The sequence below is a fragment of the Sebastes fasciatus genome, chromosome 11 (genome assembly GCF_043250625.1).
Source record: "Sebastes fasciatus isolate fSebFas1 chromosome 11, fSebFas1.pri, whole genome shotgun sequence".
NCBI lineage: Eukaryota > Metazoa > Chordata > Actinopteri > Perciformes > Sebastidae > Sebastes > Sebastes fasciatus.
In genome coordinates, this window is record NC_133805.1 from 4129432 (window position 1) to 4155498 (window position 26067).

The window sequence follows — 26067 nt, forward strand, 5'->3', positions numbered from 1 at the left end:
GTAGAGCAGGTTGTCCACCAGTCAGAAGGTCGTTGGTTCGATCCCCGGGGGTCACATGTCGATGTGTCCTTGAGCAAGACACTTAACCCCAAATGCTGGCATAGTCATCGGTGTGTGAATGAGTGAATACTGACATGTAGGGTAAAGAGCTTTGTGTGGTCGGAAGACTAGAAAAGCGCTATATAAATGCAAGTCCATATACCATCCATATGTTAGCAAGTGATATGACATGACAAAAAGCTTGTCCTGTAACTGTAAGCGTAAAGAATGGTAATGGTAATTTACTTCCAGTAGCATAACAATTAAAGTGATAGTTTGGGTGTGTTGAAGTGGGGTTGTGTGCGGTACTTATCCATAGTCGGTGTATTACCTACAGTAGATGTCAGCGAGCCCCCAGCTTAGAGAAACAGACAGGAGCACCAACACCGGAGCAAAGCAATACAGTGATGTGGACGGGGATTTTATTTAGGTGGGCCTTTCTTTTAGGTGGCTAAAATACGTTTTCCGTCATACCCGTCCCGTGTTGGGGCACACTGACCGTCATCTACTGTAAGTAATACACCTACTATGGATAAGTACCTCATACAATCCCACTTCAAAACACCTGAACTATCCCTTTAAGGCCTTTACACGCTGAGGGCGTGACAAATAAACAATACGAAAATGCGAAATACTCAAATATTATATGTGTGGGGCTTTTATTGTGAAAGGTAAGAAGGGAAGGAGTGGATCTGGTTTAGGCTGCCTTTGTCGAGGTTGAAGGAGTAATACAGTTTGCCGTCTTGGTTCAGACTACAGCATCTTTGTGTTGTTGTTTCGTAAATATAGGCGTAACTCAACCCGTTCCGCACAACGTGATTGGTTGATGCCTTTATTTGCGGTGCAAAAGCTCAGAAAAATCAACCTCAATCCGCCTTTTTGCTGCGTAATATTCGTGAACTGTGTGAAAGTACTCATGACAAAAACAACAGTTTGAAAACATATATTGACGTGCGAATTAATCGTACACAAAAAACACCCACAGTGTGTAAAGACATTTATCTTAAATGTTTGTTTATATAGTTTATTATATTATATAAATCTCAAACTGTAGGCTCTCTAAGCTGAAGTATAAACTGTAATAGAGCCGACTTTATCCCTGAACAGCTCAAATGTAACACGCTTCTTTTGTACACATAAATCTTAAATGTCTATCATCAAGCAGCAGTCACCTTGGGAACGTCTGCTGAACTCAAGGTGTGATGCTGATCCTGAAAGTGAGGCCTCTCCGAGCTAAACTGTTAGCCTAGCTCAAAGCTAAAGGGGTCGACAGCTGCTCGTTCTCGTCCAGATAAGATGGAGGAGCGGAGCCAGAGGTGGAGGTGTTATCACGGAGAGGAGGACGGCTGCTGTAGCGCTCCGTCACACCGGACAAGATTAGCAAAGCATCTCAGCGCTGAAGCCAACGGAGATAAAAGAGAGAGTGCTTGAGACGGAGAAGCAGGAGGACAGACCAGATACCCATCATGGACAAAAGTATGTGGATGTCTGAGCATTACAGCCTCATGTGATTAGTGAGCATGTTAGTCCAAAACCATGAGCGTTAATCTGGTTTCAGGCTTCCCACCAGATTTAGCAGGGATTTACTCCCATTCAGACACAAGAGCATCAGCGAGGTCCAACACTGACTACGTTTACATGCACACTAATATTCCTCTATTATTTCTAACATGACAATATTCTGAATTTGATACGGGTCATGTAAACAGCTTTTTCCGTTTGGATATTCTGAATCAGACCTTATTCCAAATGGAGCAGGGAAGCCCTGCAGAAAAGGTTCAGGAACTAAACTTTCATTGTATGCTGCAGCATTAAGATTTCTCTTCATTGGTATTGAGGGACCTAAAGCCCAAACCAGGATTAACAGCCCCTGACAAAACACATGCAGAAAAGGGTCTCTGTATACTTTTGGTTATATAGTATGGACAAATATATAAAGAGAAAGGACGGAGAAATAAAAAGGAATATGAGATAGTGACAGAGAAGGAAGTAAAAGTAAAGAGATAAAAGTAAAACGGTACTCTGACTAATCAGTATTTTGAGGATTTAAAGGGACTGTTTGTAAATTTTTAAGCGTATAAATGTAGCGGGTCGGGACACATGCGCGTTCTCATATGCGCGCTCGCATGTGGCCGGAGCCTCGTCTCCGCTGCCTGCTCGCCTTCACTCAGACAGCGCGCGCGTTCTCGCGTACTCGCTCCACCTCTACTAGACGTGAACGCGCGCTCACTCCACACTGCAGAAGAGTTAGTTTAGCTCTGAGAATATCTAGTGAATGTACAGTGGACGTTTGTGCAGAAATAACTGCTGCAGCTCCTCCAGACCAACAGAGGTTTCCCGTGTCTTGTGAAGTAAAGGGGCTCCGCAGAGAGAAACGTGGTTGTCTCGTTACCGACCGGGTGCCGGTGTCTCCCTGCGGCTGCCGGCTGCGGTCGGGAGGGGATAACGTAACTCGTTGAGGAGCCCCGCTGCCTGAGCCTGCACTGAGGCAGGAAAAGCCAACACTAGGATCAGCAGTGATTCATGGAGAGACCTTCGTCTGGTCAGCTAACATTACTGCCAAGCAGCTGAAATATAGAGTGATATTGTGGTTTTAGCTGACGTGTGTCGCCTCACTGTGTTGAGCGATGCTCGTTCATGTCTATGTAGAGCGAGCAAGCGCGAGCCCGACGCTGACTTTCGTTGATTTCAAGGCCACAGGTGTCGCTGTTAACAAGCATTTCTGAAAGTTACAAATAGTCCCTTTAAAGGGACAGTCAAAGCAAAAAACGAACCCTAATTTAACCAAAAATGAATCCAGGTTAATGTGGAGTTGACAAATTTAAGAGTCAATCACAGTCTTAAGAATATAATGCCATCAGAATAAACCATCAGGTCAGAGAGTTCAGATGGATAGATAACAACCGTCCCAGTCTCTTAGCACTCGTCGTCATGTTGAACTAATGTTGATCATAACAGCAGCAACAACATGAAGTGCTCCGCTGAAAGACGGATGGGTAAAACGTCTCGTTTGTATTCCCTCAGCAGGTGGTCCTCTGAAGGGAAGGTGACGACAGACCGACCGAGGAACTCGTGGTATGCCGATAACGCAGCGGCGCTCCGCTCGCTGCTGTAAAACACCGGCAGCAAGTCCTCCTCGAGTCGTCCACCTCGAGGAGCAGCTGTTCCTGTTTTCACAACTTCAGTCTCTACTCACTCACAAAGCTTGTTTTTCTTTTTTTTACAACGCAATCAGGTTTAATTGTTGATGCAAGGACAAGCAACAGAGTGACGCATCGCTGCAATCCAAGCCCAAGGGAGTCAGAAAATAATTGTTGCAATCTCTGGAAAGTCTGTTTATTCACACTGCTGACAGAATCGAGATGAAACACATCCACGTCTGAATCACTGGAAAAACGAGAACATGTAGTTATTGTCTGGTTGCTTCATACTAAATATAATAATGCATTACAACACCCTCCCTACCGAGAAGTCAGCATACCCAAAGGAGTAACAAGATAAATCAGAAGGGGGGTCAAGAGATAATTAAAGTGATAACAGAGAAGAAAAATGCTGTCATTTAAAAGTACGCTCACTTTTTTCTGACTTTTTTTTAATTAAATTTTTGTTCTTTCTTTGAGGTTACATTTGTTTAATTTTTTGCTCGAAAAATACTGGATACTTTCACATCTTCAGGCCTCTAAAAACCCTTACAATGAAACAACCAAGTCAGTGGTTCCAAATTTTAAAAGCCAATTTTTAAAAAATATATATATTTGTGGAACCTGCATTGTTTACATCCATGTTTGCTATCACTTTCCTTCTTCCCTGCTTGTAGCTGACATGCTGCAATGTGGATTGCATCAACTATGAGAATACAGCGTTGCTCTGCAGCGCCGCTAGCGGTCAAAAACTCCACAAGGTCCCTTTAAAAGATCTGAATACTACTTCCAGTATTTGTATTTTCAACCATGTGACATTACCAGAAGAGACCTTACCTCATTAGTGTAAATTAAGGTTTAACAACCTCCATGGGGAAACTAAACCACCGCAGCAGCAACATGCAACAGGACACATCAAAGAGCAGCTTGTAAAAGTCCACAGATCACGAAGCCTCGTTCATCGTACCTTCCTGTGTATCTGTAGAAGTGGAACCACTGCAGCTCTCTCCTGCACCTCCATCAGAGAGTCCCACCCAGACGACCAGCCAGCCTTTTCATCTCCATCAATCTTTCATGCCGTCTGAAACAGCACTAACATACGTTGGAACAAATCCCGTCGACAGACTACTCCTCCTCCTCCTCCTCCTCCTCCTCCTCCTCCTCCTCCTCCTCCTCTTCCTGCTGCTGCTGCTGAGGAAACGGGTTCATGAACACACCAGAGACCTCTCACCACTCTCCCTCTCTCCCTCTCTCTCTGACAGCCTGACCTACTGTGTGTTTCCTCCTCTGTCTTCTACCTTTATGCTGCCGTCTCTTTCATCCTTTATTTGATCTCCAGAGTATTCCCCTTTTCTCTGCTTCTCCGTCTGGCCTCAATGTCTGACAGATAGTGTCCACGCCCATCCAGACCACACACACACACACACACAAACAACATCCAGCAACACACATCCACGCAACATTTATATAAAAATGTGCAGAAATCAGGTATTTTTTCATTGTCTGCCACTTTAGAGATCTATCTCCTTCAAACAACTGGATTTATTCAAGTTTCAAAAGCCAAAAACAAAATTTTATAAGATTCCATTTGAACACATTATGACAACATTAGAATGTACCTTTGCCTAATACTCTTTTTACTGATTGGAGCTTGAACGATATCATAATGTAACTCATGGACTTCATTTCAAGCAGATGTTAATGAAGACTAATTGCCAAAACCTCTCTCTCTGTTCCCAGTTTATTCTTAATAAACAGTATTGTTGATGCTGCTTCCTATTAATCTGTCTTTACTGTGTACGTCAAGATAATTTCTGTACAGGAAATGTGACGTCACCGAGCGCAAGTCGGCCAGTTTGGGAGGATAAAGGATAAGATTGCCATTCGCTGGCTGTTTACTGCAAAGATAACGTGAAACACTGCACAGTGAATACGATTTAAAAGCAGAATTGTTGTATATATAATATACAGTCAGACACGAAGGTAGGCTAACGTTATAGGTTTCAAGATAAGCTAGCTTATCTTTGTCCGGATGATTGCGTAGTTGGCATTTAGCTTGTAGTTCTTAATGTCATATATCGGCCTCCAAAGATTAACACATGTTGAACTGCTGACAGATGTTCACTAACGCCAAAACACATCAGTGACTGTAATGGGAGGCAAACTGTCAAGATCCTCCTAATTCAAAGGATTTATATCATTAACTAACTTCAGTTTTGTAATTTATCGCCTCTTTGCCTCTGTCTCTTTATGCATAGTTGTCTTTGGCAAATACTTTATACATTTGTGGTGATGAATGATTGACAGATGACAGATGAATAGACCGGTGACAGATAATGACAGTCTACCGTAGCTCCGTACGCTACCCCCTCCAAGAATGTCAGCGCGCCTCAGAATGCTCCGTGATTCCCATTCCCTCCAGGATGATATTCTTCAAACTGTAAGTTAACGGCCCAAACCTCCCCTTCAATAATGAACTAAACATCTATGTGAGTAAACTGAACATTACCTCAAAAGACAGAACTGTAACTGAGGAAGTACACTCCTCAAATCAGGTGTCGGCTGAAATAAATCAGTCTGGACCACGCACGCACGCACGCACGCACGCACGCACGCACGCACGCACGCACGCACGCACGCACGCACGCACGCACGCACGCACGCACACGCACGCACACACACACCAAAACCCTCACACAAGACCTTTAAGAGCTCTTATCTGTGACTGTCAGTCTGTGAATGTGTGAGGTGTGAAGGGAGGAGAGGGCAGTCGAAAGCGTGCGAGGCCGACGGTGCTGCACGTCCATGTGTTTGTTTCCTATCGAGCCTCCTGCAGTCTGAATAACAGACATTATTACCGTGAAGCAGCCGGCCGTCTGCTGTAATTACACACCAAACAGAGAAACATACACTTTTATCTCAACATGCTATTGAGTTAAAACTGTCGTCTCCACGTTGAAACTATTTGGTTCATTCTTTCTTTGTAGTCCAAAGAAAAAACACTTCTATGGACAAAGTTAAAGGGCCGGTCCATCTGTGTTCTTTTCTGTTTTTCTCAAATGGAAACGCCCACTCAGCCGTTGATGTAGGTTACCGAAGTAAGCTGATCAATAAGGTTATGAATGATGAGAATGCTAGCACTAGCTGACTCAACGTTGGTCAACCACACTCGCTGTTGTAAGTTTGGAAATAACTGAAGGGTTGGGCTGGGAGCACGCTGACCGCTATCTAAGTTACTGTATGTAACGTTAATACACCGACTATAAGGATGTATACATACTGTACATGTAGCAGCGTCAGCGTGAAGAAACCTACATCAGGTCATATGAGAAAATAGCATTTGGGCTAAAAAAACAAAAAAATAATGGAGCCGCCCTTTAAAGGAAAGGATTTACCATTAAACATGTGAGGAAGAAGCTTTAAAAAGAGCTGAGAGGAGCATTTGTAAACATCAATTTTTAATTGCTTATCACTAATTCAAATCAGAGCATTTTGAAGCACTGAAATTACCGTTAATGTTACAGCTCGAGTTCCTCCAAAGATTCATCTGAAGATTATTTCCTTTATCGGTCAGTTATGTCTATAAAACGTCAGATAACAGTGAAACATGCTCAGTCCACGTCTTCAAGATGTCTTGTTTTGTCCAACAAAGAAGCCAAAACATTCAGTTTGCAAATGTGTGAGACAAAGAAAAGCATTTGAGAAGCTGGAATCAGCCACTGATTGGTAAATAAATCAATAAAATGATTACTAATAAAAATAGTTCATTTCCTGTCTAATTGATTAATTGACTAATTGTTGCAGCTCTGATTTGATCCATTGCAAAAACAGCCCCCTCTAACTTGTTTTGATCAATAAAGCGAACATCATCAGCAAAAGTCTGTTAACAGTAAATATGTTAAAGTCAACCAGCGGTCGATAAATGGATGAAATGATTCCGTCTATTTACCTCCAGAGAAAGCAGCACGTAGTTAAAGGTATCTCCGTCGGCGCGTCGTCTCTCCCCGACTGACCTCCAGACTGTCTGAAGGGCTGCGGTGTCTGCTGGCCGTCTGGCCTCAAGTCCTCAGACTGTGTCACAAGAAAAACGCTCCCCGGAAACACGGCGTCTCCGTCTCCATAATTCAGGTGTGTGAATTAGATCTGCTGCATTATTAAACCGCGTGGCACAGTTTGCAGCGGCCGGTCTCCCCCCGCTGATCCAAATCTGTCACTTCACCTCGCACTCGCCGCCGGGTGACAGGGCCCTTCTGGTCCGACACACACACACACACACACACACACACACACACACACACACACAGGCAACGTGTGCATACATACACCTAATGCAGGAAATGTCTCTAAGCAGAAATACGTGCCCCAGTGCACAAAATCACACAAAGATGCAGCCTGTGGTGTCATTTATGAGCACACACAGGCAGACAGACCCATATACTATATTATATATGCACTCATAGACACACACACACACACACACACACTGTCTCCTCAGTGCTTTCTAGGACGTTGTTCCACCCCCTGCCAGGCTACCCAGTTAAGTTGTTCAACAGCTCCGTTAAAACTTCAGCTGATCTGAGCTCAGTGTTTCACATTTAAAGAGCAATTAAACACATGCACACTGAAGAATCACATATCTGTTCAAAAAATCAGGGCAAAAAAGTTTAATAAATAAATAAGAAAGTAAGTAAATAGTTATAATAGTATGCATATTTATAATATTTGTATTGTTCAACACAGGCTATTTTGGTTGAGACTTTAAAAGTATGACAATAGAATAGAAATCATTTTGTTTTAATTTTGTACAGCACTTTGTAGGCGGACGTTTTACTGGCATCCGGTAGTCGATTTCAGTCCAAAATGGCGGAGGCGTAGCTCTGCTGCTGGGCGCTGATTTTGCAATGGAACGATCAATTGGCTTTCACTTCTTATCAATATTTGGTTGGAGCTTTACGAAAGGTGGTGTAGTGAGAAGCGATTGAGAAAAAGGAGAAACGACATTCGGTTCACTTCAGGATAGAGTCAGCAGGCTGACGGTGTTTGCCAGAGAGTCAGGGGATCTCTGTTTCTGTTCAAAGAAAGACGTTTCTTTTCTTTTTTGGACTTTGCCGTTTCCTGTGTTTGTGTTGGCTAACGGATCACTTTTCCCCTTCGCTCACTCACTCTCTTCTTCTCTTTCATTTCCTTTGGCATTCCTTCCTCTCCCTATTTTAAACTCTCATTCTTTCTCTCTACATTTTGTAACGTTTTCTAAACCGTGTTCTCCTCCTGCTGCCCTCCTTACACACCTCTTCTTCTCTTCTTATCTGTCCCCCCTTTCTCTCTCCTCTCTCCCTTCAGCGTGTCCATTTATGGGCAGTGCGCTCGGAGCTCCTTCAGGAAAACCAACACACAGTTTCCCCGGGATTTAAGGTGGAATGGAGGTTTGATCTTTACAACAGAACGTCTTTGAGGAAAGCAAAAGACGGGTTGCAAATCACGAGTAGATAAAATGACAGCTCGTACGTAGAGGAGACGTCTAGAGAGCCAAGCTGCAGTTTTCCAGACCACAGATGCTTAGATTTAGTGTCTGACGTCCTAAATTTAGCTCTTTAGGAGTCTCAAACAAGTTCATGTGCTGATCAAAATGAATGACAGAGGTCGTTGTGGCGTCCTCGAGGCTTTGCGGTCTCAGATGCACGCCACGTAATTACAGAGTCCCCGGTTCAAACATGGACCTTTGTTGCATGACATCTCTCTGCATCTATCCACGTTTCAAGTAAATGCAAAATAACAAAAAAAAAAAATACTCCACCACTCGTCCACGCATTATCAAGCAATATTCTTATTTAATTCTTATTTATACTATTCTTGCATTTATATTTAACACACTTTAATTGTATTTACGTATACAGTTATATATTTGTCTTAATAAGATTGATCAGAAATCAAATCGTGAGGTATGTGTATCGCCCCAGCCCTAACAAACATCCTAAATATTTTAAGGTTTATATCAAGAGAAACATACGGTCAGGTTTGAAATAAAGCGTTTAAAGAATATGTGATTTTGCAGCTTTTAAACCAGTTTCTAGAAATCATGTATTCTTTACATAAAACTCAGCTAAAATGTGTGAAACATTTGGATAGAAACCTGGCTCCTGATTCGTGACAAATACATACTTTCCCTCCAACATTCAGCTCTTCCATCAGATAACACACACACCACTAACATACATGTTGGGGGGGTTAACATATGGTTTCCTGTGTTGGGAGGCACGTGTTATTGACAGCATGTAATAAATAATGCAGGCTTTTTCTTCCACAAGCATATGTTTCCAATATATGAGTGTGTACGTGCGTGCGTGTGAGACGAGGGCCTCGGGGGGTATTTCTGATATGCATCCCGACATGTACACTACCTGCGTTCTGATTGGCTCAAGGCGTTGTAACCAGAGAATCAGGCCGGTGTTAGCGTTGCTGTCGGAGGGACTACAGCAGAAATTCAGCCACAACAACCTGCCAGTGATTATCTCAGACAACGTTTCAATTTGAGCCATTTAGCAGATGCATCCTTCCATAGCTGGAGTGAGCGGAGGGGTACTCAGTTGGTTGCAATCTGCAACCACACCACTAGATGCCGCCAAATCCTACACACTGGACCTTTAAGTGCAATTTTAAGGCACTTGTACTTCACTTGAGTATTTCCATTTTATGCCACTACATACTTGTAAATCATCATCTCACATCTCAGAGGGAAATATTGTACTTTTTTTACTCCAATAAGTTTATTTGACGACTATAGGGACTAAAAAACATACAATGAGGTTAAATGATATGGTGCCGTACTGTAGGGATAAAAACAGAATATAATATTCTATAATATAATATAATATATTAACATTGGAAAGGAGCCGTTCTAGAGGAGCAGTGTCTAGTTGGGGCCTTTTGTCTCATTTTAGATGATTTTGAGTTGTTAGCAAGTCATGTAAAAAGATCCAATATTTCACAACAAAAGCAAAGATTGGAAATAAAAACTGATTTGTGTATCAGAACTTAGTTTTTAAGTTTCTACAAGTATGTTTACTGATAATACTTCTCTACTTTTACTTAAGTGAGACTCAGAAAGCAGGACTTTTACTTGGTAAGTAAATGATCCGAGTACTTCTTTTCACCACTGAATATATGAATTTACCTCCCGGTAATAAATAAAGACTCATCATTTCTTATCTCATTTCATCATAGCTGCAGCCCACTCCCACTCCATCCAACGCCACTCCACGCTAATGCCATCAGCGCGGCTCAAAGAGAAGCTGAATACACAAGGACCGGTTGTAATTAAGTCTAGTGTCTGGAGGCTCTTCTCACCTGCTGCCTCGCTAAGCACTGCTGACACTCGCTGAGGCTGACCAATACTTCATTATGGCCTAAGTGAAAAAGAATCAATAGCAGCGAGCAGAGCAGCCAAGTCTGTACGGACTCCGTCTGGCTTCTCTGTCAGGCATCAATCACAGACGGACTGAAAAAGAGCTGAACAGCAAAGCTTGAGAAAGAGAAGAGAAAGCAGAGTGCTGATAGGAGCGATGTGCAGCCGGCGCTTTTTTGTGATGACATTAACAAAAGAGGAGTTTCACTGCAAGATGAGACATCCAGCGTGTGAAAAAGTGACGATGAGCGCTCTATGTGGGAGAGATAACATCATAAATCTCTATCAGACATCTTAAAGAAAAGAAAAGAAAGTAGGAGAGAGCTCCAAAGAAATCATAGAGACAAATGCTGTGCAAAAACTGAGCAGAGTTTCCCCTCAGACGTCCATAAAGATACAACAAAATCACTGACAGCAAAGACAAAACCCCACGTCAAGAGGCTGGGGTAATGTTTGCATTCTTAACCCCCTGAGACCGAAATGACTGTCTTTCAGAGGCTGCAGCAGGTTCAGTTTTAGAGCTAGAGTGAAGGTTCAGATATCACATAAGCTAGAAAGCCTAAGGAATCCATCAGTACCAACCATGTCATGCTAGCTTGTCGGGAAGGATATTTGTATTCCCTCTCATATATGAGCCCTACAAGTGTCTGAAAGAGTGACATCACTGAGTCAACAAGCCTCATCAAAGAGTAGAGAGACAAACAGAAGCCATGCACCTGGCTCTCCTTTTGTACTCAGAACACCTAGTTCAGTTTAGAGCTTTACTTTTTATGTGGTTCCACGTGACTGAGAGTAAAAACAGTGAGCACAGACCTGTGAAATGTGAATTTCCTCACGAGCAAACTGGGTCACTGAAGCAGCCAAAACTGTGGGATTGGGAGTTATAGAAACATCTGCAACCTTTACTTTCTACACAAAATTAAGCATAATGATAGAAGGGTCATGCATCATCAGTGTGTAGAACACACTGATGATGCAATGGATGGAAACACCTTAACACCTGTACAATCTAACACAATGTACTTCACTCTACTGTATTCATCCTGTATTTAACTCTAATTCAACTCTGGTAAAGTTGCAGACTGTAAATTATCATGGTGTAATCGACTTTAAGTATATTTCATTGTATTTTAGGGTGTTCCAAGTGTTTAATGAACACCAACTGAGCTTCACAAGAACAATACGTCCCGAATTAGAGTACATGCTTTGGTCAAATTCACTGGCGTGTATATTTATTCTTTGAGGAGATGTTTCTCGATCTGAAAATGATGTACAGTACGTTAAAACATGTTTATATTCCCCCAAACTAAAGTATTAAAAAGTGTCGATTGTTAACAGATATAAAATATTTTCAGTACTGAAAAAAACAATAGTCCTACTTGTGTAAATGCTGCTATAGTGTACATTACAACATTATTTTACATTAACAAAAACGCTGTTTTGTTCTTCTTTTCCTTTGTTTAACAAACTCATGGTGTTTCCATTCAATCGTCAAGCAAATGTTTAGCGAACTTTAGAAATGTCGCAAAAAAAGAAATGCAAATTGAGCGTGTTTCCATCAGCTGGTTTGGAGAGATTAAATTCAGCTACAGCATAGTTTAGTCAGAAGTTGGCGCTATAGGCTGTGCATGGCTGTAAATCACCAGTAAACAGAGTAAAAGAAGAAGAAGTGGAGGTTGAGAAACGGAAACAAAACAACCTGTTTCAATAGATCTTTCATGTCAGCTAGTGTTGGTCATGTTTCATGTTGTCCAGAGACAAATACAATATAAATATATATATCTGAGAAGACGCCGTGATCAGTCATGTGAGTTAAATGTTCGCTACGTCAGAATTATTCGCCAAAGGCGTTTCCATATCACATTTAACGCATCAACTCTTTTTCAACCACCTCAAGCGAGCAACTTTTTTTGCGCAATTGAGGAAGTTTTATAAAATGTTGCCATTTCCATACAGCTTTTCTAATGCGACACTCAAAATACGCATAAAATATGTGAATGGAAACACGGCTAGTGAGATATTAAAAAATCAAAAGCAGCAGATCTTATGTAAAACCACTTCCAGCAGGAAAACAAAGACCATTGCATTGGAAAACTCTATGAACATGTATTTGTCTCTATCAGATAAACATGAAATGACATGGAAAAATGTTCACTCCCACTTCACTGATGACACCAAACTTTCACATAGCGATCTTCTTTATTAAAAGGCTCCAGTCATGAATGGATTTAAGGACAATGCAGAGCACAATTCAGTGATTCCTGATCCCAGTTTATGAAGGAGGTGATTAGAGGATGGTGTGGTTGTAGGACAGCTGATCGCTGTGACTCCACCCTCCACAGAGAGGAAAGTAAAACATCCCTGTTCTGATCTTCCGGATGGTTTAAAGAAAACTGGGAAAAGCACCGCCAGTGAAGACAATCCAGGCAGCAAATTAAGTTTCCTCCAAAAAGGCTTTTGGCAAAAACCATTTAGTAGTGTATAAACTGTATTTTTAAGGGGACAGGATTTAATTATAAGTCTGGAGCTCCAGAGATTAGACGGTACAGTATAAAACTTTACAGCCCTAACAGATAAATGAAAGATTAAAACTGCATTAGGTGAGGAGAACGACAACTAATAAAGTTTCACATATTCATGAAACCATTTTTTAGTGCCACAAAGATCAATACGACGAAACACTAGAAAGATGTTTTATTGTCTTTGACTGCTTATTTGGATTTGATCTTACTATACTGTGTGTATGCATGCACTATTTATTAATGTCCTCTATTTTGTGTGTTTAAAGGAAGTCTGAGATAGAAAGAGAGGTGGTTGAAACGGAGAGTGCAGGAATGAGCACCGGGTTCAACTGAGTGGTACAACTGGCATTGAACTGGTCTCTCTGCAACAACACATCAATAATGTTTCCACCAGACTCTGGGCGAACGCTCCCAGACAACAGTCCAGACTCCCCAGGTATGACTGAAACAGACGAGGCCGGCTGAAATAAAACACTTTTCACTGGACAGGTGCTGCAGAAATCATCAGCTCTTAAAAGTCCTGGAAATATCCAAAAGCACTGATAGCTTTTCTTTCATGAAAGTCAGACACCGAGAATTGAGGCCAAATATCAAATTCCTCATTTCCGAGCCGGTGAGCGGCTCCCGGAGCCTCCCGGAGCCTCCCGACTCATTCAGCCGTGATGTGAAGTAACACAATCTAACCTCTTCACTTTCCTACGTAATTACCCGAGTCGACACTGAGGCCCCGCCACGCTTAAACCATGCTAATCCAGTAGTCTGGGGTTATAACTCCACGGCGGTCATTCACAGTGATGGAAATCCAATTAATACAGAAGCTTGTTTCAGCCGTGAAATTGTGGTCAAAGATTCGACTCCAAAAAGGTAGAAATGACGTATGTTGGTGTTATTATATTTTGGTTCGACAATGAAGGGGCATCCTTAAATAAGACTAATGCATTACTGGTCACTTGTTGCATGTCTTGCACCATCTCCCTGCACTGTATGTGAACTCCTGTTGCCATCTCACCTCCCCAAAATTGGTTATAATGCCTTCAACATTCAAAAGGATTATTGTAAACATTTATGGCAAGATTTTTGTGACAGATTGTTCAACCAAAATGAGATGACATCAGACCAAAAGAGACTAAGGAGCTTTAAAAAGCTGCACAGTTGTGATCATTATCTGTGGGTTTATCACTAAAAGGGTGTACTTTCACATTAAACAGAGTCATTTGACTCAAAGTTAATGTAAAAACATGTTTATTAATGTAGGTTTTGACAACTACATTCCTTTAAAAGGAGGTTTGTCAGCATATGTACCCAACCATGAGCCCTCCTGCATCAGTTTTAATTTAGGGTTGCAGAGTAGTTCTAGCACTTAAAGTCTGTTTCGTGCTGTTACAGGCAGGAGAGATTCTCACGACAGGCTATAAACCAGCTGACCCCGGTCCAAAAACGGCTACCCTGTAATGGAGAAAAGATGCATTCCTTAAATACTAAAGTACACTTGGCACAATAGTGCATGTGTCCAAAGATAGCCCTGCAGCGCTGCCTTGGAATCCACTCGGGTTTCATTGAAAAAACAGCAGGAATGTTCCAGATTGTTGGGATTATGTAAGAGCATTCAGACAGAAAGATCTGAATCACCGTCATTTAGTTTAAACTATAAGTCAAATAAAAGCATATGGACGCGGGTCTGTGACATCGTTGACACGGCGATGCCCGGTAGCGGCTGAATAATCGCTCTACATGGAGATGTGTGGCCGTTAAACATCCCTGCGACCGGAGACACATCAATCACAGCACCGACCGACGCAGCATTAATTAAAAATATGAATTTGAAATAAATGATCACTGCTCTGGGTCACAGCGTAACCCATATAGCACACTGAGGCCACCAGAGAGGGAATTAGCGCTCAGTTAATTATGATACACTGATATGCATGTTTCCTATTGGGGGGGGAGGAAAATCAACAAAGTGCACAAGGACTACAGTGAAATCCCCCTCGAGGTCTACCAGCTCTACATGTTATCTTAAATGACCAACAATGTTGTGGTGTCAGCAATAACTGCACTTATTAAGTACACATTTCTCAACCATTTACATTCTGCTCGTTGTGTTTTAACTCTTATTTCAAGAAGTGTAGATGTGTTGTTATGAATTAGGGGATTTTCCGTGTAAAAGCAAAAATCTTTCACTTAAAAACATCATATGGGAATAATTATGAAAGCCCTGATATATGATTATGGTGGTGCAGAAACATTTTTCCATTTCCTGGAGAGAAGCCTGACTGAACATGACAAACTATATCCTAAAGAATCTCCACCTCGCTGTGAACTGTTTTCATTAAAACTAATCCTTTTAAAAAGGTAACGGTCCGTGGATTATTCGTGGAAACAGGTACACTGTGTTTGGAAACAGATGATGCTGCTGCTGTTATTTTTTTTACTTGCTTTGAACGCAACAAAAGATATTTCATTCACACAGATATCTGAAAACCTAGGAAAACAAATCCAAGACTATCTGTGGGACAAGATGCAACTTGAGGTTAAAGGCAGAAAATAATGTATACTCTGATACATTTAGCGTGCAATAAGAACGCCTTTCTTGCGTTTGGCGTGTCATTTGTACGCCTTGTCGTCTCTACCTGTACTGACTGTAAATATGCTGCTTATGGTGGGTGGGAGGTGGATGGGTCCAACAAATACACAACTCTCAACCAGGAGACCGGTGTTCCAGACCGTTGTTTTGTTTTTCTAAGTTACTGACGTTTGTCACATGTCTTTTAGTGACGTTTGTAAATGGACTTGGACTTATATAGCGCTTTTCTAGTCTTCTGACCACTCAAAGCACTTTACACTACATATCAGTATTCACCCATTCACACACACATTCATACACTGATGGCAGAGGTTGCCAAGGTGCCAACTTTGCCCATCAGGATCTAATTTAAATACTCATTCACACACCGATGGCTATGCCTTCGGGAGCAATTTGGGGTTAAGTGTCTTGCTCAAGGACACATCGACATGTGACCTGGAGCTGCTGGGGATCGAACCACCGACCTTCTGATTGGTGGACAGCCTGCTCTACTCTCTGAGCCACAGCCGCCCCCACGTTTGTGACGTGTTTGCCATACTCACGTTACGTTGTTTCTGCACATATTTTACTTAGTTTACGTACTTATTTGAAGCCCAACCATGACGTTTTCCTTAAACCTAAGTGAGTAGTTTTGTTGCCTACAAATGAAGCAGCGGACAAATGACACACGAAAAGCCTAAAAAGGCATCATGACATGCAGAATGACCTTGTAATGTCATGCTATTTATACGCCTTCCCATGAGATTTGTTTGATATGTAGCAGTTTGTTAACAACAGACCAGATACACACAGTGTACAGCGACTTTTTAGTCATCTGAATTGATTGTTTTAGTGTTGATGTTGGATTTTATCAGCCATTGTGCTACCATTTCATATTTTGATATGTCAGTAGTCCTTTCCACCACATACATGTCGGAGATATTGCAGCTGGCAGACATTCACATCATCTCAGACATTGACATTGACAGTTTTTCCTCTACATGGTCGCTCATAATTATGGGCTGTAGGATAAAATGGAGATATACTGAAGATGGACGGATTGAAACTTAGTAACCAGGCAACAGGGCTATAAAACAACCCATAATACTCTTAAAAGTCATGAGCTTACACTGTAACACAAGACAATCATTTCCATTCAAAGAGAACATCTGTTGTGATGATGTGAATGCAAGTTTATAAATGTAACCGACTGAAAAACAGTCTTATATTCAAGCTATTATAGGAACAATAGCAGCAGAAAGCAACACACAGTATGTACAGGAGGTCACACACACACACACACTCATAGTGTCACCATGTCGACGGACAACTGGTCGTCTCTGCGGAGCACACATGGTCGGGTGCAGAAAGACAAGCATGTCAGCAGAAGGCGTGAACCGTGGGTCATTTCTCGTTTTGGTGGTGAATGTCGAACACAATCCACCATGTTTTGAACTATAGCTACCTCAGTCTGGTCCAACTGGTCCACTGAACTGGTGCCAGGAATGAAACACAAAACTGGTTCAGTGTCACTATAGAGCAAAAGCTAATAAAGTTGTCCGACAATTTTCCTTTTAACGGGGTGGGGTGGGCTCCCCTCCACACACACTTTACGCCCATGACCCCATTTGACTCTCCTCCATCCTCGCTTGAATCAAAAGTCGTTCTGATGGTCTCAAAGCTCTTATCTCTCTTCAGAGGAGCGAGGACAGTTTCCGAGGAGCAACTGCCGAGGATACATGAGAGCAGCCTTCACGGAAGTCTTTTATTGACCGACACCCCCCTTTATAGAGCGCTCCAGGGATGATGTATTTTTGCAGTCCAACCAGGTAGTTAGCATCGGCATGGTTCCCTCGACAAAAAGCCAATGGGATTTCTCCATTGGGTTTAGTATTATTGCAGAAAACAAGCTCTGTGGCAAACACACATTTATGATACTTGCACGTTTTGTTCCATAAGATAATCTCCACAAATGAACACCACTTTTATGATTTTTGAATGCAATCACTAGAAGTAAAAAGCTAACGTTAGGCTATAAACGAATACACCACGGTCGCATGAATGCAAGTTCACACAACGAGGCGGCGTAATGACATTTAGTTGTCTCATTTAGACACTTAAGACATATAAAAGGCTTCAAAAATTCACGAGTGGGGTATTTATTGATGTATTTGATGTCGTAGAACAAAACATTAAAATCTCTTCAGCTTGTGTTAACCACAGACCTTATGTCAGGCATCTAACTAAAAACCCATTGACTTCCAGACGAGAGAACAGAAAGTGCTAAAATGCTGACTCATTTCTGGGTTTTAGGACTCATTCCTGCAGCGCTCTATTGGATACCAGCAAAATAAGAAGAAAGGCAGTGATAACTGTGTGCCTTTATTAGTATTAGTATTAGTCTAGTACAGTCTCCACAGCTGTTAAAGCCGACTGACAGCTGATCCAGCCGTGATCATCAGAAAAAAGACGTTGTTTCACGTGACGCTTCAGAGGAAAGGACGTCTCATTTCTCTATAAACATACAGTATTTCCTCGTTCCCTCTTTCCTCGCATGGTTTCCTTGTGTCTCTCCATGCATCCCCAGTGGGAGGACGCAAGGAAAAGACACAAGTGAGGGATACGTGGATGCAATTAAGAGACTTGGGATGCACCCACGGTCGAGTACGAGGATGGGTGTGGTCCGAGCAATGGTGCCGGATGTAGGGGGGAAAAGACTTTATACCCGTAACCTTATTTGGCGTCGCGGCTGGTGTGATCCCATTGCAAGATGGATTTTTTTTACATCTTAAGATCCAAACAGGATTCAAACTCTCAAGCACTTTGTTAAAGAGTTATCAGGTCTCTTTGAGCTACAGCAGCTCTCACTTCATTTAATAACTTTAATCACAGAAACATCTGTCCAGCATACAATTGAGAATTGGTGAAGGTGATTTTTTTTGGCAGCCAAGAACATGGAAATACAGGAATGTGAATACATTCATACTACAAATCCAACTGTTGGGGGAAAAAAACACACATAAGTGACCCAAACTGTGATTGGGATTTGAACAAGTGAAACCTGGTCTGAATAAAACCAAACTCTCCGGTGCCTTTCATTAATTGCACTGCACTTTTATTTCCTTTGTTGCACTCTAACTGTATCATCTATTCTTATTGTATTTTATTTCATTTTTATTTGATCTAATCTGTGTTTTTTATTGCTTATTGTTTTTAAATGCCATTCTAATGCCTTTCTTTGCCGATGTAAAGCCCGTTGAATTGCCTCTGTGTTTGAAAATGTGATACATAGATAAAGCTGCCTTGCCTATAAAACCACTAACAACCCTATAAACCATGCAGATAACATAAATGCTCAGTGCTTTCCTCTTTCGAGACACTTTTCTTGGCACATTTGTATCCGACTCAATGAAAAACAAAGACATTAACTTGTGTTCTGTTGCATATAGCAGAATCATTTCTGGATGTCTTTGTTAATCTTTTAAGTGGGTGAATGTCGTGTTTTTGGATTGAAACCCAGTGTGTGTTACTCGGGTCTTGGCTGTGAGATGTGTTGCTCCCCGAGGCTGCTGGGAGAATAGAGGCGAGTCGCTGAGTCACATGTTTCAGTCTCTGCCAGCATCCACAGTATCGCCAGAAACCCTGCAGCTACACGCGGTGTCGGTCCCAAGAACAGTCAGGAGTCCTGTCCCATGTATACACTACAGTGTGTGAGTGTGTGTGTGTGTGTGCGTGTGTGCGTGCGTGCGTGCGTGCGTGCGGTCTGTTGGTAATCACAGCTTGGTGTTGTCAGCTGAAAAGCTTCACTACACGCACATATTTGTAAGTATCGCATTAAAAAAGCTGTATGGAAACGGCAAAATTCGATAACTGATCAGCTGTTTTCTGCTGTCGGCGTCTTCTCAGATATATATTTATATAGACAACATGAAACACGGCAAATACCAGCTGACATGAAAGAACAACCGAAACTAATTCCTGAAGATCTCGATTCATTTTTCCCCTCATAGATTAGAACAGATTAGATGGCGACTTGTTTTGTTTCCAGTTCACAACCTCTACTTCTTCTTCTACTCTGTTTACCGGCGGATTACAGCCAAGCGTAGCCTATAGCGCCCTCTCCTGGGTAGTACATCATTTATAAATGGCAAATTGATAGTTAATTAAACTTTGTTAATTGTTATTTTACCGTTAACAAATAATGGAATGATAATTAATAATGTTTACTAATTATTAGTAATGACAAAACAAGACGTTTGGGGACGTCCTCTCACGCTTCGGGAAACACTGATTGACATTTTTCACCAATTTGTGGCATTTTATAGACCAAACAACTAATAATGTAATGCAGGTTGTGTTTTTCCCTCAGTGTTAAAGTACTGATTGGCTGGTTTATTAACTGGTTTATTAACTTCTTTAAATGGGGCTAATTAAGGTATCTTAAGTACACACACATACTGTACTGCTATCTCTCTCTGTGAAGTGCTGATATCAGAGAGGAGGAATGCCTCTACCATGTGGGATTACTGTGTCACCCTGACGCTTCTATTAATAACACAGCATTTAGCCTCTGTGTGTGTGTGTGTGTGTGTGTGTGTGTGTGTGTGTGTGTGTGTGAGTGAGAGTGTGTGTGTGTGTGTGTTCACAGCTATCTAGATATATGGTTCTCCCACAAAATTACATTCCCGTACAACTAAACTGTATAACCAAAATACGTTTTGAAGGAAACTGCTGTTTTAAACAGTATTAATTTTTAGTTTCAGATGTTTCCCGAATCTTCACTCTAGCTTTAAAACTGAGCCCGCTACAACCTTAAAAATTGCAAGTCGCGTTAATGCGTTAAAGAAATTAGTGGCGTTAAAACGAATTTGTGTTAACGCGTTATTATCACGTTAACTTTGACAGACCTAGTTATTATTTAATGTCACTTTCATTCGCAGTCGCTCGATATATATTACGTCACCTGCTCTGTGCGTCGCTCATTGTACTATGTCACTTGCTGCGGCCGTCGGCAGACTTACAAAAGTCATTGTGATACGTAAAAGACCAACGTTATCTGCTACAAAATATGCAGTTTAGTTGTATGGAAAGGTAACTTTTAGGAGACAGGGCTGGGTTCTGCACTACACCTGGGCCAGAAACAAACTCGTAACCACAAAGTTTGAACCACTGGATTGTCTGGGAGCCTCTACTACTACTGCCCACGTGCCGCTGAGCAAGGCATACAACTTCCAACTATAAGCTCCAGTACAAACATTGCGTTCGTCTACACACACGTCTAAAAATTGCCTGAGGCGTGGGAGCCGAGGTGTGTGCGTCTTTGAATGATTATGTAAAATTGAACAGCTGATAGTGTGTGTGTGTGTGTGTGTGTGTGTGTGTGTGTGTGTGTGTCAGTGCACAGATTCTTTCCCCTTGACTGGCTGTGTCCCTGATACCAACAACTGCAATGTCACACACACACACACACACACTGGGGAGGAAGAGCTATGTGATCTGATTCACCTCTGCTCACATACTGCAAAGTCAGACGCTTGTATTTAGAAAGACTGTGCTGTTACTCAGAGGGTTGCAGGTTCAATTCCCACTGCATCCAGTGTGTCCTTATGGCCTTAATGCTTGCCCTTGAGCAAGGCATCAAAACCCTGTGTTGAGTAAACTGATTGAAGGACGTAAAACGGCAAGAAGAGAAAAGTTGAGATGATTAGGGAGGAATAGGGAAGGATGGAGGGAAGCACCTAAGGATAAGGGAGTGAAGAGAGGAAGGATGGAGGGAAGCACCTAAGGATAAGGGAGTGAAGAGAGGAAGGATGGAGGGAAGCACATAAGGATAAGGGAGTGAAGAGAGGAAGGATGGAGGGAAGCACATAAGGATAAGGGAGTGAAGAGAGGAAGGATGGAGGGAAGCATCTAAGGATAAGGGAGTGAAGAGAGGAAGGATGGAGGGAAGCATCTAAGGATAAGGGAGTGAAGAGAGGAAGGATGGAGGGAAGCATCTAAGGATGAGGCATGGAAGAGAGGAAGGATGGAGGATGGGTAGATGTGAGGAAGGAAGGAAAACAAGAAGATAGAAAGGCAGATTGGAAAGGTGTAAGAATGGAGAAAAGTGAGAAGAATGGATAGAAGGAAGCAAAAGAGGATGGGACGGAGGATGTAGGGAAGGAGGGATGTGACGATAGGGAGGGAGGAGAGGAGGAGAGGAAAGGTGGGAGGATGTAATGAGGCAAGGGAGCAAAATAAGATCAATGTGAAGGAAAGAGGACAGAAGGAAGACGGGCAGCAGCGAAAAGGAAGGATATAAGAAGGAAGGAAGGATATAAGAAGGAGGGAAGGAATGAAGGAAGAAGGAAGGTTGTGATGCACTTATTTCATTCTTTCTGTGTTTCCTTCCTTCCTTCCTTCCTTCCTTCTTAAGGTCGCCCTACCATGACAAATGATCATTCCAGCTCTGTAACAGCAGCAGTGCTCTTCATGACAAAATGTCACATCTGATTATGGTGCGCTGCCTCTAACGCGGCGTCCACGCTGACATTTCCAGCGCCGGCTGAGCAGCACAGCCCGTAAAACATCCGTGAACGAGGGACGGATCGGGCTGTCGGAGGAGCGGAGAGGGGGTTAATCACCAGCTCATTAATTAATAACGGAGATAATTAGCTGAGTGTGAAGACGAGTGCTGCAGACGGGGCAAAAAAATAAATAAAAAGTGTAATTAGCAGAATTTATATTACATAGACACATTTTCTAATAACCAGACAGTCTGTACCAGACAGGGATTACAGCTCAGAGAGGATGCAGCTGTGTGAATGGAGGGTTGCTGGTTTGAATCCCAGCTCAATTAATCTCTCAAAACAACATTTAACTAATCTAAATGTTACTCATTTATTGTCATTTATTGTCACATTTGTATAAAGCAGCATATTTGCCCACTCCCATGTTGATAAGAGTATTAAATACTTGACAAATCTCCCTTTAAGGTGCAACAGATTAAAATGTGCAATTAATTTGTGATTAATCGTGATTAACTATGGACAATCATGCAAAATATATATATATATATTTATCAAAATATATATATTTATTTAATTTCATATATTATACATATATATAAATATTATATATATATTATATATTTATAAATTTTATATATATATTATATATATAATAATATATATAATATATACATATATATTATATATTTATATATAAATATATATAATTTATATAATTATATATATTTATCAAAATATATTCAAAAGTAAAAGTACTCATGCAGAATGTCCCGTTTCAGCAAAATAAATATATTATATTATTGGATTATAAATATTGATGGATTAATGTGTTTGTGACGTTAATGTTGCAGCAGGTAAAGGTGGAGATCACTTAAATCAATTTAAATAATAATACATCATCATTTATTAGTGTATTTATATCTTATAAATAATCTGAACCTGCAAAGTAACTACAGATATCAGATAAATGTAGCGGAGTAAAAAGTACAATATTTGCCTCCAAATTGTAGTAGAGTAGAAGAAGCATAAAATGAAAATACTAAGTAAAGAACATCAAAACTGTACTTGAGTACAGTACTTAGTTACGTTCCAGGACTGTTTTTTGTTTATGTGTAATTGTGTTTGTCTATTTGACTACTACTGTAGTTGTATTATCACTCTTTCCATCCACCACTATTGGTTTTGTGTTATCAGCCCTACTTGTATTAGTTATTACAGCTGCTAGACTGCTATTGTGGCTGCTTCTATATCTCTCTCTCTCTATCTCTCTCTCTCTCTCTCTCACTCTATCTATCTGTCCCCCCAGCCGGTCTCGGCAGATGGCCGCCCGCCCTGCGCCCGGTTCTGCTCCAGGTTTCTTCCCAGTAATCGGGGAGTTGTTCCTGGCCACAGTGCGCTTGGTGGATCCTGTTGGGTCTCAAAACTATGGTGTACGGTCATAGACCTGCTCTACATATAAAGCGTCTTGAGATAACTTCTGTTGTGATTTGACGCTATACAAAAATAAATTGATTTGATTTGATTTGATACTGTATACTGTAAAAAAAATATTTAGATAAAAAAAAAGTGAAGTATTTTAAACAGCTTGGAAACTGAAGAACTTTAAATTGAAAAAGCAAAAATCTTTTTACACAAACATTTTATTCTAAAAGATGTATTCAACAATAAAAGCAGAAATAATTTGGTTTTACTGCATATTCACATTACTGGTGATGTCATACTCTTCATACTAGCTGATTGTTATTGAACCACTCCTTCTTCCAGGTAATCCTTTAAAGACACACCTGTCAGCGTGCCCTTGAGCAAAGCAATTAACCCCTGTGAGTCAACCAAACGTTCAAATCTTCCTATCTAATGAAGCTACAGAGTAAAAACTGTGTAGCAGTAAACCGCTGCTCCTACTCACACTGACTGTAAATGAACGAGGCTGGGAGGGTTTAGTGTATCAGGGATTGAACCTGTGACCCTTTTCCATGTGCAGTCCAGCTTCTCTAAGCTCAAAGCAATCCTACCATCCAGAACCGGCCTGCTGGATGAAGCTGGATGTCTGACTGCACAAATGAATGCAGAGATTCAGCCCAGCGAGAGAGGATTTACATATAGATGTCTTAACGACGCCGTCTGTGGGCCGTCACTCAGGATCCCGGCACCCCGAAGCTACATATCCAGTTACACAACGAGCACCAATCAAGCAATGAGAAGTCAAAACACAGCTGTCAGTGTCGGGATACTCGAGAAATACTTTCTCTTTTTTTCTGATTCTCGTTTCTGACGCCTGCAGGGATGTCATCTCACTTTCACTGTCACCTTGTTAGAATGGGAGTGCAGGTGACACCAGGATGTCTGTTTAAAATGCTGCTGCTGCTGCTGCTGTTTAAATGTCGACATGAATGGAAAAGAAATGTATAAATGTACCGTATAAATCCTGTAGCAGACGGACATTGAGCTGTGACCTGCTGTTAGCACGTCACAAAGTTAATGAGGGAAGTTGAAGTGGTATAAAGATTTAGGTGAAGTGAAAAGCCACTAATATCAGTGATGAAGTGGACAGTAAACCCACCTAAAGTTGGATTAAATGGTATATTTACAGTTTAATTTAAAGGTGCTACTGATAACATTTAGCCACTAGATGTTTTATCCTCCCTCCTTCGTTCCGTTGCATTTACTTCACAACAAGTCAGACAATGCCATTGTACTGACTGTATCTAAGCAAGCCACACGTCGCTACTGCTGTATGAACCCAAAATAAACACATTGTGCTGTGATTTAATTGCAATAAACGGATCAAAAGGATGCCGGAATAACTTCACAATGATGTTGATTCGTAAAAAGTCTGAATTCATATTTTGTCAGGTCTGTCCACAAGACGACAAGCAAACAACTTTTAGAATGCTTGTTTTCTGAATGGAGTTTGGATGGATCAGAGCCAGGCTATGCAGCTGCTCCATCAACACTCAACATAACGTCATCTAGGCATAAATACGGAAGCAACGTTGTTGTAAACAGATCAAAAGGATGCAGAAATAACTACATAACAATGCCGATTTGAAAAAATTCTGAATTCATGCTTTGTCAGGTCTGTCTGCAAGACGACAAGCAAATAACTTAAAATGCTTGTTTTCTGAATGGAGTTTGGATGGATCAGTGACAGGCTATGCAGCTGCACCATCAACACTCAAGATAAAATCATCTAGGCATAAAGACAGCATCAATGTTGTGGTTTATACCATAGACAGTCTGGGGTTTATACACATACATGTATACACAGAGTTTACAAATGGCCACAATAGGTTTGTCCTTCATCTCTGATTCAACAACGTCAGGACGTCAGTGACGTCAGGAGGTGAATCTCAACGCTGATAGACTTTCGCGACACAGCGCCACGCAGATTTCCTGCTTGAGTTGAAATATTTCAACTCCCGCAAATTCGCTCACGGCGACGCTAATGGTGCGTCTATTCGCCTCTTTGCATTGACGTTGTATGTAATCACGGCGTACAAAAAGTTTGCTTCTCAATTGGTGTGAACGCTCCGTTAGAGATTAAAACATCAAAGAAACACCGCATTACTAATACAGATTATAATTTACCCTAACACTTCAGCAGCCAGGACAGTAAACATACAGTTAGGGGTGCGTGGATCTGATAGGCCAAACTGGCATATTACAACATTTCCGGGGTCACGCTAACTTTTCACTTAACACCTCTGTTGTGGAAATGAAGAAAATGACTCATGACCAATAGTCAGAATACATACGGCTATGAGAATAACTCCCAGGTTGAAAAACACTGGAATTTTCCTTTACATAAAGCTTCTTTGTGTTTTTGCTATCATTCATTCTGTTCATAGTTTGGCTTAACTTATTTAAAAACGATCCCGAGATGGTGACTTTG

At 41.4% G+C, this 26067-nt stretch overlaps 1 protein-coding gene across 6 annotated transcripts in view; it reads right to left on the bottom strand.

Moving 5' to 3' along the window:
• The window catches only part of LOC141776438 (disco-interacting protein 2 homolog C), a 214947-nt gene that overhangs the window by 139863 nt on the left and 49017 nt on the right, over positions 1–26067 (bottom strand). The window contains exon 1 of one of the 6 annotated variants that reach the window (XM_074650048.1): positions 7129–7152. The exons of the other annotated variants lie outside the window; for them this stretch is intronic. The gene's annotated coding sequence lies outside the window, so the exon portion shown is untranslated. Of the gene's footprint in view, positions 1–7128; positions 7153–26067 lie in introns of those variants that run through there. 6 annotated transcript variants of the gene reach the window in all.